Source organism: Sceloporus occidentalis, unplaced genomic scaffold (assembly GCF_023333645.1).
Source record: "Sceloporus occidentalis isolate IW3139 unplaced genomic scaffold, rSceOcc1.0.p SCAF_55, whole genome shotgun sequence".
Taxonomy (NCBI): domain Eukaryota; kingdom Metazoa; phylum Chordata; class Lepidosauria; order Squamata; family Phrynosomatidae; genus Sceloporus; species Sceloporus occidentalis.
Window position 1 is genome coordinate 2,919,827 of NW_028317035.1, and position 14,560 is coordinate 2,934,386.

Here is a 14,560-nt window from a genome sequence, read left to right on the forward strand (position 1 = left end):
TCTACCTGCTGGTTAGTGGGCAGTGCATGGTCCGGCCATCCTCCATAAGATTCCACCCCTCCTGGACCAGGTAGGCCTAACACATACACTGCAGGGCAAGGAGAATGGGGAAAGGGCATATACTGCAGGGCAAGGAGAATGGGGAAAGGGCATATACTGCAGGGCAAGGAGAATGGGGAAAGGGCATATACTGCAGGGCAAAGAGAATGGGGAAAGGGCATATACTGCAGGGCAGAAAGAATGGGGAAAGGACATATACTGCAGGGCAAGGAGAAGGGGTAAAGGGCATATACTGCAGGGCAAGGAGAATGTGGAGAGGGCATATACTGCAGGGCAAGGAGATTGTGGAGAGGACATATACTGCAGGGCAAAGAAGAATGGGGTGAGGGCATATACTGCTGGCAAGGAGAATTGGGAAGGGCACTTACTGCAGGGCAAGGAGAATGGGGAAGGGCATATACTGCAGGGCAAGGAGAAAGGGGACAGGACATACACTGCAGGGCGAGGAGAATGAGGTGAGGGCATATACTGCTGGGCAAGGAGAATGGGGAGAGGGCATATACTGCCCGGCAAGGAAAATGGGGAGAGGGAATATACTTCAGAGCAAGGAGAATGGGGAGAGGGCATATCCTGCAGGGCGAGGAGAATGGGGAGAGGGCACTTGCTGCTGGGCGAGGAGAATGGGGAGATGGCACTTACTGCGGAGCGAGGAGAATGGGGAGAGGACACTTACTGCAGGGCGAGCAGAATGGGGAGAGGGCACTTACTTCCGGGGCGAGGAGAATGGGGTGAGGGCATATACTGCCCGGCAAGTAGAATGGGGAGAAGTCATAGAGTGCAGGGCAAGGAGAATGGGGTAAGGGCAGATACTTCAGGGCAAGGAGAACGGGGAGAGGGAACTTACTGCTGGGCAAGGAGAATAGGGAGAGGGCACTTACTGCGGGGCAAGTAGAATGGGGAGAGGGCATATATTGCAGGGCATGGGAGATGGTATACATTGCAGGGCAAGAAGGAGCGTGCATCTACTGCAGGGCAAGCAGTATGTGTAGAAGACACATACTGCAGGGCAAGGAAAATGGGGAGAGGACACATACTGCAGGGCAAAGAAGAAAGAGGGCAAATGATATGTGGCAAGAAGCAGAAGGCATACTGCAGGAAAAAGAGGGGTCTACTTTACATGACACAGGCAGAGCTGGCTCAGCATGAAATGCAATGCGAGGGTAGGAATTGCACGGGAAGTTTAGTGTTCAGAAATAAAAAGTGCAGTCTGGGAGGAAGGAAGACTGGGCAAAGACTGAGAGATAAAAAAACTGAGCCACTAAAGAGTAGACAGGATGCAGATTATTGTGTTGTGGCAAGTAGTTTAGCCTGTGTGACAGGCTGGGATTGGATTTGTTTGCTCAACCTCATTGTTCTAACTTGTATTATTGGTTTAAGATGTCGTTTTCATTGTATCTAATATTTCATTTTATAATGTCCTTTTTAGAAACTACCTCAAATGCATTACATGCTTTTTTATTTTGTAGTGGTGTGTGAAGAGACAATCAATTAAAGAAATGCAGCACTAAGTGAAACTAAGGAATATTTATGATAACTTCATTTGTGAATGAAGATGCTCTCTGGATTGTGCTCTGTTTTTGGCAATATTGATATTTAGCTCAGACCTAAAGGACTGTTTTACCTCATGGACCGAGCTGGATTGAGAATAAAAACCGGGCTTTGGAAAATCGAACTCTAGCCCCAAATGTCAAAGTGCCATTATTGCGTGGCTTATATTTATTGGTTCCTAGCCCCATCACCATGCCTTGTCACCTTGTGTGTATTTCTACTCAAATTGGTTAATGTGGTAAGATTCTTTTTTAAGCGTCCTTTTTCTTCAGGTCATAAAAAGTAGATGTAGGCCATGTAAATGTACAGTCTCTACTATATACACATTGTACGGCAGCTGTTCTATTGCTGTCTGCTTATTATATGTAGTAAGTAGGTTTGGAATATAATATCAATTATTAATTTATAAGTTCTGGAAGTTGTGCACTCCAGCATTACATATGTTAAATAATAATGCCAAAAACACTCTTCCTGGAGATTAAAATCTGCCTTGTCACTTTAAAATGACACGTGTGGGTGCTGACTAGGCCGCTATGTTTTTACATTTTTGCAGCGTGTGGCTGCATGTATCAAGTCAGCAGTCACATGAGATGGAATGAAGCTACGTGCCAGGTACCATCGGGCACCACAAGGCATTTGGTAAGTTTCCCTGATGGCCAGTCCTACCATCTTCTAAAACAATGGCTGCATTCCCTTTCTTGGGATGTTGCCTATCTAGACATTGTTGCCGATCACATTGCGTTATATGTGACTCTGTGGCCATGCATAGATCTTTGTCGCAGCCAGCCATGTGGAGGAGGCTTTCACACCACTCCCAGGGTAAACAGTCTTAGCGGGAAATGTTTCCAGTATTCCTGTAGACCAGTCTGGCCGTGGAAGCTGAAATCCATGTGTCAGAGGGGCAGGGCCAGCATAATCTAATCAGCCCTGATGTCCTCTCTCTCTCTTAACTTCACCCCATTCTTACAAAGGCTAACCAAACAATCAGCAATATCAAGCGACTGTGTCACTTCTTCCAAGTCCCATGTTTTAAAGTTCTATACACTAAATCTACCTCTTTTTCCTCTTCCTCTCTTAACCTGTACCTTTTGATGGATGTATGGGGGTATTCCTCCATCCCTAATCCTGATCTAAAAAAGTGCATTGCCTGATTTTATTCACAGGTGTGGTAGTTACAGGTCTGGAGGTTGTGGATTTCGGAGGAGATTCTTGAGCGATATTCTATTCTGTTTATTTGTGTTATACCTATAATTTTTTCTTTCCACCCTTTTATCATATATATATAATCTGGAGGGGTCTCTATTAGCATTCCTTCCATGATGGTCGAAATGTGTGTGTTCTTTTATGTAATTTGTTCTATTTGTGTATCTCTGTTTAATTTCTCATATGGTCATCTGTTCCAGAAAATCTTTGAGCTTGTGACCTACTGTAAGGTAGATTAATTTGTTCTACATAGGGTTAAATACTCCCTCTTTTTCCAAATATCCTGATCACGTTTATATTTTTTCCTCTTTTTCTTGGTCAGTTCAGACTATATTATGTTTAATTGTTATTGATAATTCTTCATAGTCTTTTGAACCGGTAGAAGGTGAATTTTTTTCTTGAATGATATTAATTTCTTGATCTAAGAGTCTTAATGTTTCAGTCCTCTGTTAAATAATTCACTGCATAAGTGCTGTGGTGGATTTTTTTAATATTGTGTTCCACTGATCCATAAATTTTGTGTTGTGCTTTTGAAAAGTAGGTGTTTTGTGTAATCTTAACCCTCTAGGTGTCATTCATTCCTTAATATATTTCAGCATGGGTTTGTTGCTATGCAGCACCATACACAGCAAAATATAATGCACTGTGTGTTCTGATACCTTTCTATCAGAACCAGCATTAACTTTTTTAGCAATGTCAGATATAGCAGCTCATCTATTGGATTTGACCACAACGGCCAGCCTTCACCGCCGCAGGCATCAATTAGCCTTGGCCGCCCATGGTCTTGTGGCCCGTTCACCACTTTTCCTTCCTTGGACCAATTTTCATTTTGTGCAGTCCTGGCCACGTCCCACAAGGGAAGGCTCCGGGTAGCCGGAGCCCAGAAGTTCCCAGGTATGCTAATCAGTGACCTCAAGAGGCACCAGTTATCATAAGAATATTGATGAACTGACATAGTTTTGTAAAGACAAATGTTGTGCAAGTCTAATTCACAACTACAAGAAAAGTTTGGTTGAGGTTCTACCAGTTCACATAATTCTTCCACCCTGCAGCGTGAATGTTTACATGGTGTGTGATGAATAAAGACATGAAAACATATATGGTAATTGCGTTTTATACTATTGTGACATAGTTGAAGATCATAACGAATCTAATGACATATGTATGCAGAAATCCAAGTACCAAAGGGTACACATACCTTTTCCTGCAGCTGTATAGAAGGACTAAGGCAGAGGCTGTTGGTGTCCATTCTGACACCTTTTTTTTGCTGCAGACTCGGCAGTGCATTTCTGGCTTTTTTACATGCATTTGGAGGAAGCCTGCATGCGAAACCTGTCCAGGAGTCTCAGGTGATTCTCTGCCTGACAGTGTACTGGCGCAAGAAGCGAGCTAGCTAGGGTACACAAGTTTCTGTGGGAACAGTTTCCTTTTTTTTTTTTAAACTATCCCACGGTTCATTTCTCAATATAAAATAATTTATTACTTTTAATTGCACAAATATATAAAATGTATCAACATAATCATAAACGCCCCAAAGCCCCTATGAACTTAGTAATACAAAACAGGGCCAAGATCAGTACATCCTGGCTGGAGAGCCTAGACTGACCCTTGTCCGCAGAAGCCAGGAACGCTGGCTTTCTGTTGACAGTGTCATGGTAACCCTCTGAGGCTGAGGACACATGGGGATAAGTTTGAGGGGGGGGGTATGACAGATTCATGGGGAGACTCTTGAGTTTGGTCTACTCTAACCAGACTTCCATGAACTAGCTGGCTATGGTGGATCTACATGGCTGGAAAAGCTCTGTGCGCCTGACCGGGACAGACACAGAGACTCCGTGGAACTCGCGAGAATTGTACCTTTTTCCACCTGGTAAATGTCTTAAATAGGTGTCGCTCGGGTCCCCAATGCCCAATTAGGGTCATATTTGGACTAGAAAACTAGTGGATACCCTGAGCTATTATACAACACCCTGGTTGTGGGCAAGCTCTCTTGGGGGGACCTGGGGTGGCATGTTCCCCATGCTATGTCTCCCCATGGGGTGCCAGGGGGATAATCATATCATCCTAATGTATTGTTTGTGTATTCCCCTTGCGTGATCTGAAGGAAGACTTATTTACGTTAATTGCATTTGCTGTGTATAAATATCTGTATGTATTTCTGTTCTCACCTTAACATTAGTTCTTTCTGAAGCTTGGGGTGGGCTGCTATAACTCACTGTCCTTTTCAGGACAGTACATGCGCTGAATACACTAAGCTATGGCTAGGTACATGGCCAACGCAGCTCTGGTGCACCGGCATCCCCCTTCTCCCTACAACAAAATTAACTATGTACATAGGGTATTAAGCTCATCAGTGATGTTGTAAGACATAAATTGGTTCATTGGTCAGCAGTCACACAAACTCTTTAACAGGAATTCTAATCAAAATTGCAAAACCTGTGTTTTTGTACTTTAGTATAGGTTTTTTTATGTATAATTTGGGCACATCAAACATATAGAGAAGGCAAAACATGGTTTAACAAAAGCTCCAGACTTTAGGGTAGGACAAACCCTCAGTCCTTAAGCAATGGGAAAAAAGGGGTCAGGGAGTGTAAGATAGATATTTACTGTATTGGCTCAATTATTGGCCACACCGATTATAGGCTGCACCCTTAGTTTGGTGCTATTATTTAAAGAGAAAAAAAATACACAAGTGGAATGGTAAAGCAGTATTTTATCTAATGAATATATGTATTTTATAATTTTTGGTATCTATTATGCAGTTAGTCAGCATAGCTTATACCGTATTTGCTCAATTTTACATCAAGTTTTTTCCAGAGCAAATGCTCTGAAAAATATCCCTCTTCTTATATTCAAGGTCATTTTCTAATCAGGTCTGACTACAAGACTAAGATCCAGATCCCCCGCAACTCTGCAGGGAACCCGGATCCGCCTCTCTGGCAGCAGGTAGAGGTCTGTGGGATGTGCGCAGATAAACTCCGCTTCTGCCAGGGGTTCTATGACTGAGCGCCGGCGTCACATGACCTGGCCAGTAGAAGCGGAGGTCTGCATTGCACAGACCTCCTCCGGATGCCCCACTAGACACCAGGGAGTCTAAAGCACAGGTCATAAGTAAAGGGATGCACTGGTAAGTGGCTTGGGGAGGGTTCAATGGTTTTCTGGAAGAAGAGTGGCATATAGGGGGTTAAAAAGCATATTGGGGAGGCAGGGTGGCATATAAAGGGTATAAGGCATATCTGGGGGGGAGAGTGGCAAATAGGGGGTTAAAATGCATGGCAGAGTGGCATATAGGGGTTAAAAAGAATATCTGGGGGGCAGATGTGCATAACTGGGGTAGAGTGGCGAAAAAAGGAAATTGTCAGGCTCTAGTAGGACTGGTTTGGGAGCGTAGAGCAGGGTGGCCCAGCAGGAGGACAAGAGCGTGGCGCGTTTCCCCAGGTAAGAGGCGAGGGGAAAGACCAGGTGCCTGACAGAAATAAAATTTAAAAGAAACACTTGTTTTTCGATCATAGTTTTTATTAAATATGAAAAAATATAGGTAGTCTTATATTTAGGCTTTTTCTTTTTTTCCCAAAACAATATAAAAATTTTGGGGGGTCGTCTTATAATTGAAAAAATACAGTTTACATTTTAAGGTCCTCACCCTTAATTCATAATGCACCTTACATATAGATATGGCACTATGCCCCCTGATATGCTTTTTGCCCCCGTTATGCCACTATGCCCCTCCGATATGCTTTATAACCCCTGATATGCCATTCTGCCACCCAGATATGCTTTATAACCTTTGATATGCCGCTCTGCCACCCAGATATGCCGCTCTACCCCCTCCCCCAGACTTACCAATGCATCCCCGGACTCCATGTTGTCTAGCGAGGGCAGCCGGTGGACTTCTGTGCGATGTGCGTAGACAACCCCTGCTGTTGCCAGCACTTCCGCCGGGGTTTCTATGCCGATACTCAGTCAAATAACCTCCGCTGCCAGTGCCAGCCGGTGAACGTCTGCGCAGTGCACTCTGACAGCCTCCACTGCTGCTGGCCGGTAGTTCTGCCGGGGCTTCTTTGAGGGAGCACCGGAAGCAGCGGGGGTTATCTGCATCGTGCAGACGCCCATCGGCTGCCAGGGAGGAAGATATTGGGTGTGATGCGGGGCTCTGGATCCTAATCCTGCCATTATTAATGTCTAAACCTTGGCAACAAAAGTGTGGAAATATCCAAATTGGGCCCAACTACCCATTTTCCCTCCCCGGTGTCATGTGACTCATTAGTGTTACAAGGTCTCAGGTGTGAATGGGGAGCAGGTGTGTTAAATTTGGTGTTATGGCTCTCACACTCTCTCATACCAGTCACTGGAAGTTCAACATGGCACAAGTGACATATATGACCTACATTGAATATGGCTTGGCAGAGAAGCCAAATGATAGGATTTATTAGTGGTCGCTTGTATTTTGCTTATTTGACACTTTCCCCTTACAGATTGATTGTTCAGTTTTTAAATGCCCTGCTAAAATTCTCTTTTTCTGGAAATACCCATGTTAATAGTGGTCACCGGCATACAATTTGCATAGACAGTCTCAACAACCATACATAGGCCCCAATTATCAAATTTCCTGGCCATTGCCCTCATAAATTTTCTGCAGCTCCACATATGCAATACACAAATCAGGAAACTTGTCTAATCAGGAAACTAGTATTATCTACTGTATAATAGAAGTAGGATGTCCACATTTATCAGTATCATACATACAAGAGGTAGGCTTACATACAATGGAGGCTCTCACATTCAGTCTTTTTTCAGACAAGGTTAGTTTTCCAGTAAAATCAATGTAGAAGAGGCTATGTTTTATAGTCAATATAAACACATAAATAGCATATCATTTTGGGGAGACTGGATGGGCCTACTGGTTCTTATCTGCCGTCACTTACTATGTTTCTCACTTCCTATCCTGGCCAGGTTGTCTTTTTCGAAGGGTGAACTAGCATCTGCCTCTGGCCCCAGCATTAACTCAGTAACCTCATTAACTACCAAGATAAAAATGTTTTAATGCAGTCCTTGTTTAAGCTATAAATTGGAGGGACCAGTCCAGACCTAGGGATCTTTCTACAGGTGGCCCTCTAGCAGAAGATTACTCAGGGTCCTTTTATTAAAAGACAGCATAACAAGAGGCATTAAACATGTTTTTTGACTCGCAACAACCCACAGCCATCCAGTTTTTTTTCTTTTGTAAACAGCATTGTTTCTCCAGAGTTTTTATTTATTTTTATTCTGTAACATCAACAGTTCAACAATAATTTGTATGCAATGTCAAACATCATTATAGAATGCCACATACAAAAATCTAGACCTCTGTAGAAAACATTCTGAGTAGAGATTTACAGAATACAATCTCTTTTGAATCTTTTCAATTGACAAAAGTGGACCTGTCAGCTGTGGATTTTACCATTTTTAAATACAAATATTAACTATTTGATTTATCATGTAGATACATTAATTAAACTTTTCTCCATCAATCAGTGTAATTTATTTTATAGGCATTTCAAATAAACTATTCTGCCACACTAGATCTGGCTTCAGAAGCTGTTGGTGGCAAAACCTAAACTACTTCCCTTCTTTAATCACCCATAAGAACACCCCGACTCCTTATCATAATGTCTGTGGTAAGCAATGGAATAGCTGATTCTTAATCGTCCATAGAGACTTATGAAAGTGTATGGTGGACAGATTTTGTTAGCACTGCCATAAAGTGATTACAGTTCAAGACTCTATACCAGTGCCTTCCAGAACACTGTATGCTGTCAATAAAAAATTATGCGCTCTCACTCCCATTGGTGTCAGCATATGTCACTGGACTCACTGCCATAAAATATCAGCTCAGTGTGGTGTTTGAGCATTGAAAGTCACCCAAAGTAGAGGACTGCATAGGGATGTGGGTCCCACAGCCTTGCGGGACTGCGTGGGAAGTCTGCGGTTCAGGTAAGGAGGTGGGCGTGATTGGCCACATTTGTGGCGGGAGCGGGCGGGATTGGGCACACATGTTGTAGGAGTGGAACACACACATTGCGGGAGTGGGCGGGATTGGACAAAAAATCAGTGGGAACGGGATTAAAAAAGCAGTCCTGCGCAGGGCTCTAACCCAAAGTATCATATGACTGACAACAGTAGCTGCCTCCAGGTGCATATATAAAGGAAGTTAGAACATTGAACTGTAAAATGCAGAATTTGCCACAAGTGACAGATCCACTTTGGATTGATCAATAAAAAAGAACAAAATAAGACTGTCAATTCCATATTATTATAAAGAGCATATTTATCAAGCACACGTTTGTAGACATTTAAATAAAGCAGTTATTACACATAGATTTGAAGATGCAGTACAGTATTTTGTACACTTCTCCATAAATCTAGTCCAACAGTTTTACTTTGGAATTCTAAAGCATTCTTTAATTAATAAATATTTTAGAATAAAATTTTAAATATATATATATAGTATTATTTTGAATTGCTTTCACTACACAAACTGTATTTATATACACATATATTTGCATGTGTGTGTATCTATATATATATATATATACACAAACACGCATATAGAGTTCACATTTATAGATTGCTGCAGCAGCACTGTTATTTCTCAGGCACAAAACCATTATTTCAATATTTCCCATGCATACATTAATAATCCTAGGTATCACTGCACATGTTGTTTTTCATTTAAAATGTTAGGTTTAATGGGGAAAAAAATCAAGAAAACATGTTGCTCCTTTTTTTTTTAAAATAAATATTTTCTTCTTTTACCCTAGGTTCAGCAGCAAAATAAAGAGAAGTCTCTGACAGGTTAACCGTGCTACTATAAAGCGCAGGACCCAGAAGACTATAGTAGGAAGGAGGTATACTGGCTGTATAACAGGACAACAAAAGCAATGTTACTTTTAATGGTGGCACACAATTCTGATGAATGGCAAATTTCAATATATATCCTACTACAAGAAGGTTTCATATCTGTATTCTATACCTAATGTCACTGAGTCATTATTGTAAGATTTGAACTTGGCCATATTGAGATTCAATGCCTTATCTTTTGAGGTGTACCCAACTTATTTTGCTTATGTCTGTAACTTCCATCTATAAACAGCTCATCACAGTGCGATTCTCAGCATGTGTATATATGAACATACCCTATATATATATATATATATATACAGGGGCGTAACTAGACGCCTCAGGGCCCGGGTGCGAGAATCTGTTAAGGGCCCCCTCACCCCCCCAAAAAAACATGATTTTTACCCAACAATTATTTTTCAACTAATTCAACAAATTCAATTTACATATTGAATCATATCTGTAAAAAAATCAAAGAAAAAGGGGCGCATGTACAAAGGGCATAATCCAGGGGTGTCCAAGTTTTTTCTGCAGTGGGCCACTTCATCAGAATTGTATACGTGCGCGGGCCGCACTCATTTTTCACTGTGACAAAAAATATGGCCTTTAATAAAATATGCAGATTAAAATAAAGTAAAATGACACAAAACCTTTACTTTTCCTCTCACTGATTTCTGGGCCTTGAAAGTTTTGCGACTACAAATTCAGGATTCCCTAGATTTATTCTAGGGATGAACTAAAATGAAAATTCTGGACCAAAACATTCAGGGTTCACTTAGCCAAAACCGAAAATGACCCCCACCTTTAAAAATAATAATAAAAACTCACGTTTAATAAAAGTAGGTAACACACAATTGGACAAAATTAGCAATATGACTTGGCATGATAGGAGTGTGATTGCTAACAGCAATCACACTCCTATCATACCCAGGCAACCAGTAAATGCTGGTACCTAGGCATGATGGGACTGTGCTCGCTGTGATTGCTGTTAGCAATCACACTCCTATCATGCCAAGTCAGCCAGTACATGCTGGTACAGGGTGGCTGTAAGTGATGTGCAGACCCCATACTGCTGGCAGCATCACTACACAAGGGGGGCAGCTAGCTAGGTTTCAGCATGTACTGGCTGACTTGGCATGATAGGAGTGTGATTGCTAACAGCAATCACAGTCCCATCATGCCTAGGTTCCAGCACTTACACATCCATCCAGTAAATGCTGGAACCTAGGCATTATGGGACTGTGATTGCTGTTAGCAATCACACTCCTATCATGCCAAGTCAGCCAGTACATGCTGGTACAGGGTGGCTGTAAATGCAGACCCCATACTGCTGGCAGCATCACTACACAAGGGGGGCAGCTGGCCAGGTTTCAGCATGTACTGGCTGACTTGGCATGATAGGAGTGTGATTGCTAACAGCAATCACAGTCCCATCATGCCTAGGTTCCAGCACTTACACATCCATGCTATCACACACACACACACACACTCATTTATTCATATAATCATTAATTCACAGATTCATTCCCTCAATCACACACACTCATTCAAACACCCTCCCCACCCCCTTACCTGCACTGCATCTCCCTTCGATGCCGCTCACAGACTTCAGCAGCGGGCGCGGCCTCCCTCTGCCTTCTCTGCTAAAGCACAGAGGAAGTAGGATGTCACGTGAACTCCGCTTCCTCCGTGCTGTCCAGAAGACCCTCCCACAAGTAAGTAGCAGGGCTTGAGGTGCGGCTCGTGTAAGATCGGTTGCCCTGGCTGCCGATCTTACGCGGGCCGCACCTCGAGGTCTCGCGGGCCGCATTTGGCCCGCGGGCCGCATGTTGGACGCCCCTGCCTTATTTAAAAAAAAAAAAAAAACTTAAAAAAGATTTCGGGCGGCCCCTTGGCTTGGGCCCCCCTGCCGCCGGGGCCCGGTCGCAGTCGCGACCCCTGCGACCCCGGTAGATCCGCCACTGTGTATATATATATATATATATATAGATATATATATTTCCAGACACATGCATGTACGCACTTATAGTATGACTGGCACTTACAGAAGCTTAATCAGCTTATACAGGAGATGTATATATGCTTTTTCAAAACAAAACATAGCACCTAATACATTCTACACATATTGGCATGACTGGCCCTGTGAATTTGGTGATATCTTCCTTATCTTATAGAAATACAGTATTGGTGATTAGCGTTCAAGTCTTTATACCATTGTTTCAGAACGCTGTATGCTGCCAATACAAATTATGTACTCTCACTCCAATTGGTTGCTCATCAGATAAAATAATTACTGTAAAGCTTTTTTTATGTATAGATTTAACATTACATTTAACGTTTCACGCAATGTACTTGTGAACTCGTATGTATAGGATGAATATATACATTCCCAACCATTAATAATTTGACACAGCTGATTTACTTTCATAGTACTTTGGCACTTTGTAATGGAACTGTATTAGTTCACACAATAAGACCTGTAAATTTCCATTCTTACCATTGGCTTTATGCATTGGGTAGCCTATAACATATATAAACGCATTAGCCAACAATTACAAAATTGTGTAGGCTCAAGTTTTGAAAACATGTCAAATAAAATGAAAAATATAGTAATGCACCAGTTATATTTGCAGTAGTTAATATGTCACCTAACATCCAAGTGAGGAGATGGCACACGTCAGAATGATAACAATGGAGTTTACTAACTAAACTGTGATTTGCAGTGATAAATGCAGGTGAACCCCTGCAAGTTTCTCTAGTACCAAGAATCTAGATGACCCTACGCAATGCATACTTAAATAACTGAGCTGCAATTCAAACAGAAACTCACAGGAGCAAAAGCTTGACGCGATTCACAGTACAAAGTAAAGTTAGACATTTCGTCTACCTCAGATTTGTTGATCTGTACATGCTCTATTTAGATTTTATGTATACTCATTATTTACATGCACAGAAACGGCATTAAAATCTGGGATATTTATTGGGATCCGTCACCTACAGTGAGCATCTTAAACCAGGACCACAAGTGGGTTTTAAAATCAATAATATATCGGCAGCGGAGGTTGTCTATTCGTATCGTTCAAACGTTCACCGGCTGCGGCAATGCACGTAGACAACCTCCGCTGCCAGCACTTCCGCCAGTGCTTCTCCATCATAGAGGCCCCGGCAGAAGTGCCGGCAGCGGAGGTTGTCTGCGTGCATTGCACAGATGTCCACTGGCCGGTCTGCTAGACACCAGGGAGTCTGGGGTGCATTGGTAAGTTGGAGGTGGGGTGTCACTTCTAGGGGGCAAAAAGCGTATCGGGGGTTATAAAACATATCTGGGGCAGAGGGGCATATCTAAGTAAAGTGGATTATAAATTAGGGGGGGGCTTAAAATAGCTATTGGTTTTCTGTTTGTATATAACATATGCTGACAAACTGTATAATAGATACCAAAAATGTTAAAATACATGTATTCCTGTTCTTTAGGTAAAATACTGCTTTACCATTCCTCTAATGTGTATTTTTCCTTTAAAAATATTTTTTTCTTTAAAATAGCATCAAACTTTTGGGGTGCGGCCTATAATCGAGTGTGGCCTATATTCGAGCCAATATGGTATATTCTCTCTAAAACAGCATTGATTTTGACCCATTCCTTTGATAAACCAGAACTCTGAACTTTTTATTTGCTATTATGGATAATAGGTACTCTGTGCTGTGTGTACGTTAAGGGGGTACGTTTCATTAAGTAATAAGCTGCATTCTAATACGGCACTCCTTTATTGCCTTGTTTTGATGTAGTTGGAAAACTTAATAGATAGTTGTATGGAGACAACCTTGTTTCTGCTAGGAGTTTTTTGCTCCTAGAAGGCCTAGATGATCCTGCATAATTTGTGGGATTTCTTTGAATTATAGCTCAGGTATTTAACTATACATTGTGTAGGGCCATCTAGATCCTCTTAATTGTTTTAATCACAGCAGTTGCATGCTCTTTACAATAAGAAAAAGTATTTTTTCCAAACTGATAACATGCCACAGTGTAGGATGATAGAGCAGCAGTAATTTCATTAGTTATTGAACACTGCAGCTAATTGCAGCAGGGTGTTTCATTTAGCCCCTGCTAGGTGTGAGGAGTTCTATTAACTACAAGGCTCAAAAAACCTACTATTTCCCCAAATTCCCCAAAAATGTAATGATAAAATGCCTTTTATCATTCACCTCTCATTTCTGAGCATATATTGCTACGCTCTTAGTATAACATATATACCCGTATTAACTTGTATGCCTGTTATTTACTCAATATACTTTCTCCAAAACTCCACTGCATACATTGCATGATGTGTGTGTATGTATGTATGTATGTATGTATGTATGTATGTATATATGTATGTGTGTATGTATGTATATATAGCCCAGAGTTTGATAGACCCATGATTTGCAGTAAAATTGAGCCATGTGCCCAAACTGTTTCATTCATAACCTATTGGGGCTATCTCTCTCAGCTCAACCACAGAATGTAAAAAAAAGTGACATATCAAAATCATACTTCATATGGGTCTTGTAATTTGACACAGAAGGAGATAACTAACTAGTAGATAACCACAATTAGGATTTTAAACTGGGTGAAATATATTAGCATGTTTCAGCTAGTCTTTTACACTTCAATAAAGCTGATAAGGCGTTTGCAGGGTCTTAAAAGTGATCCTTAAAAGTGCCATTTATTCTTCTCTGGTTCCTGAACCTCACAATGCACCAACAGTAGACTTGGTACTGACTTCTCTGCAACTTGCTAAATTAAGGATAATACTCAAAAAGTTAAATAAGTGCATGAGTTTCTCAGACAGATGAGATAAAATTGAGTGTAGTCTTAATTCATCCAGTTTCAATT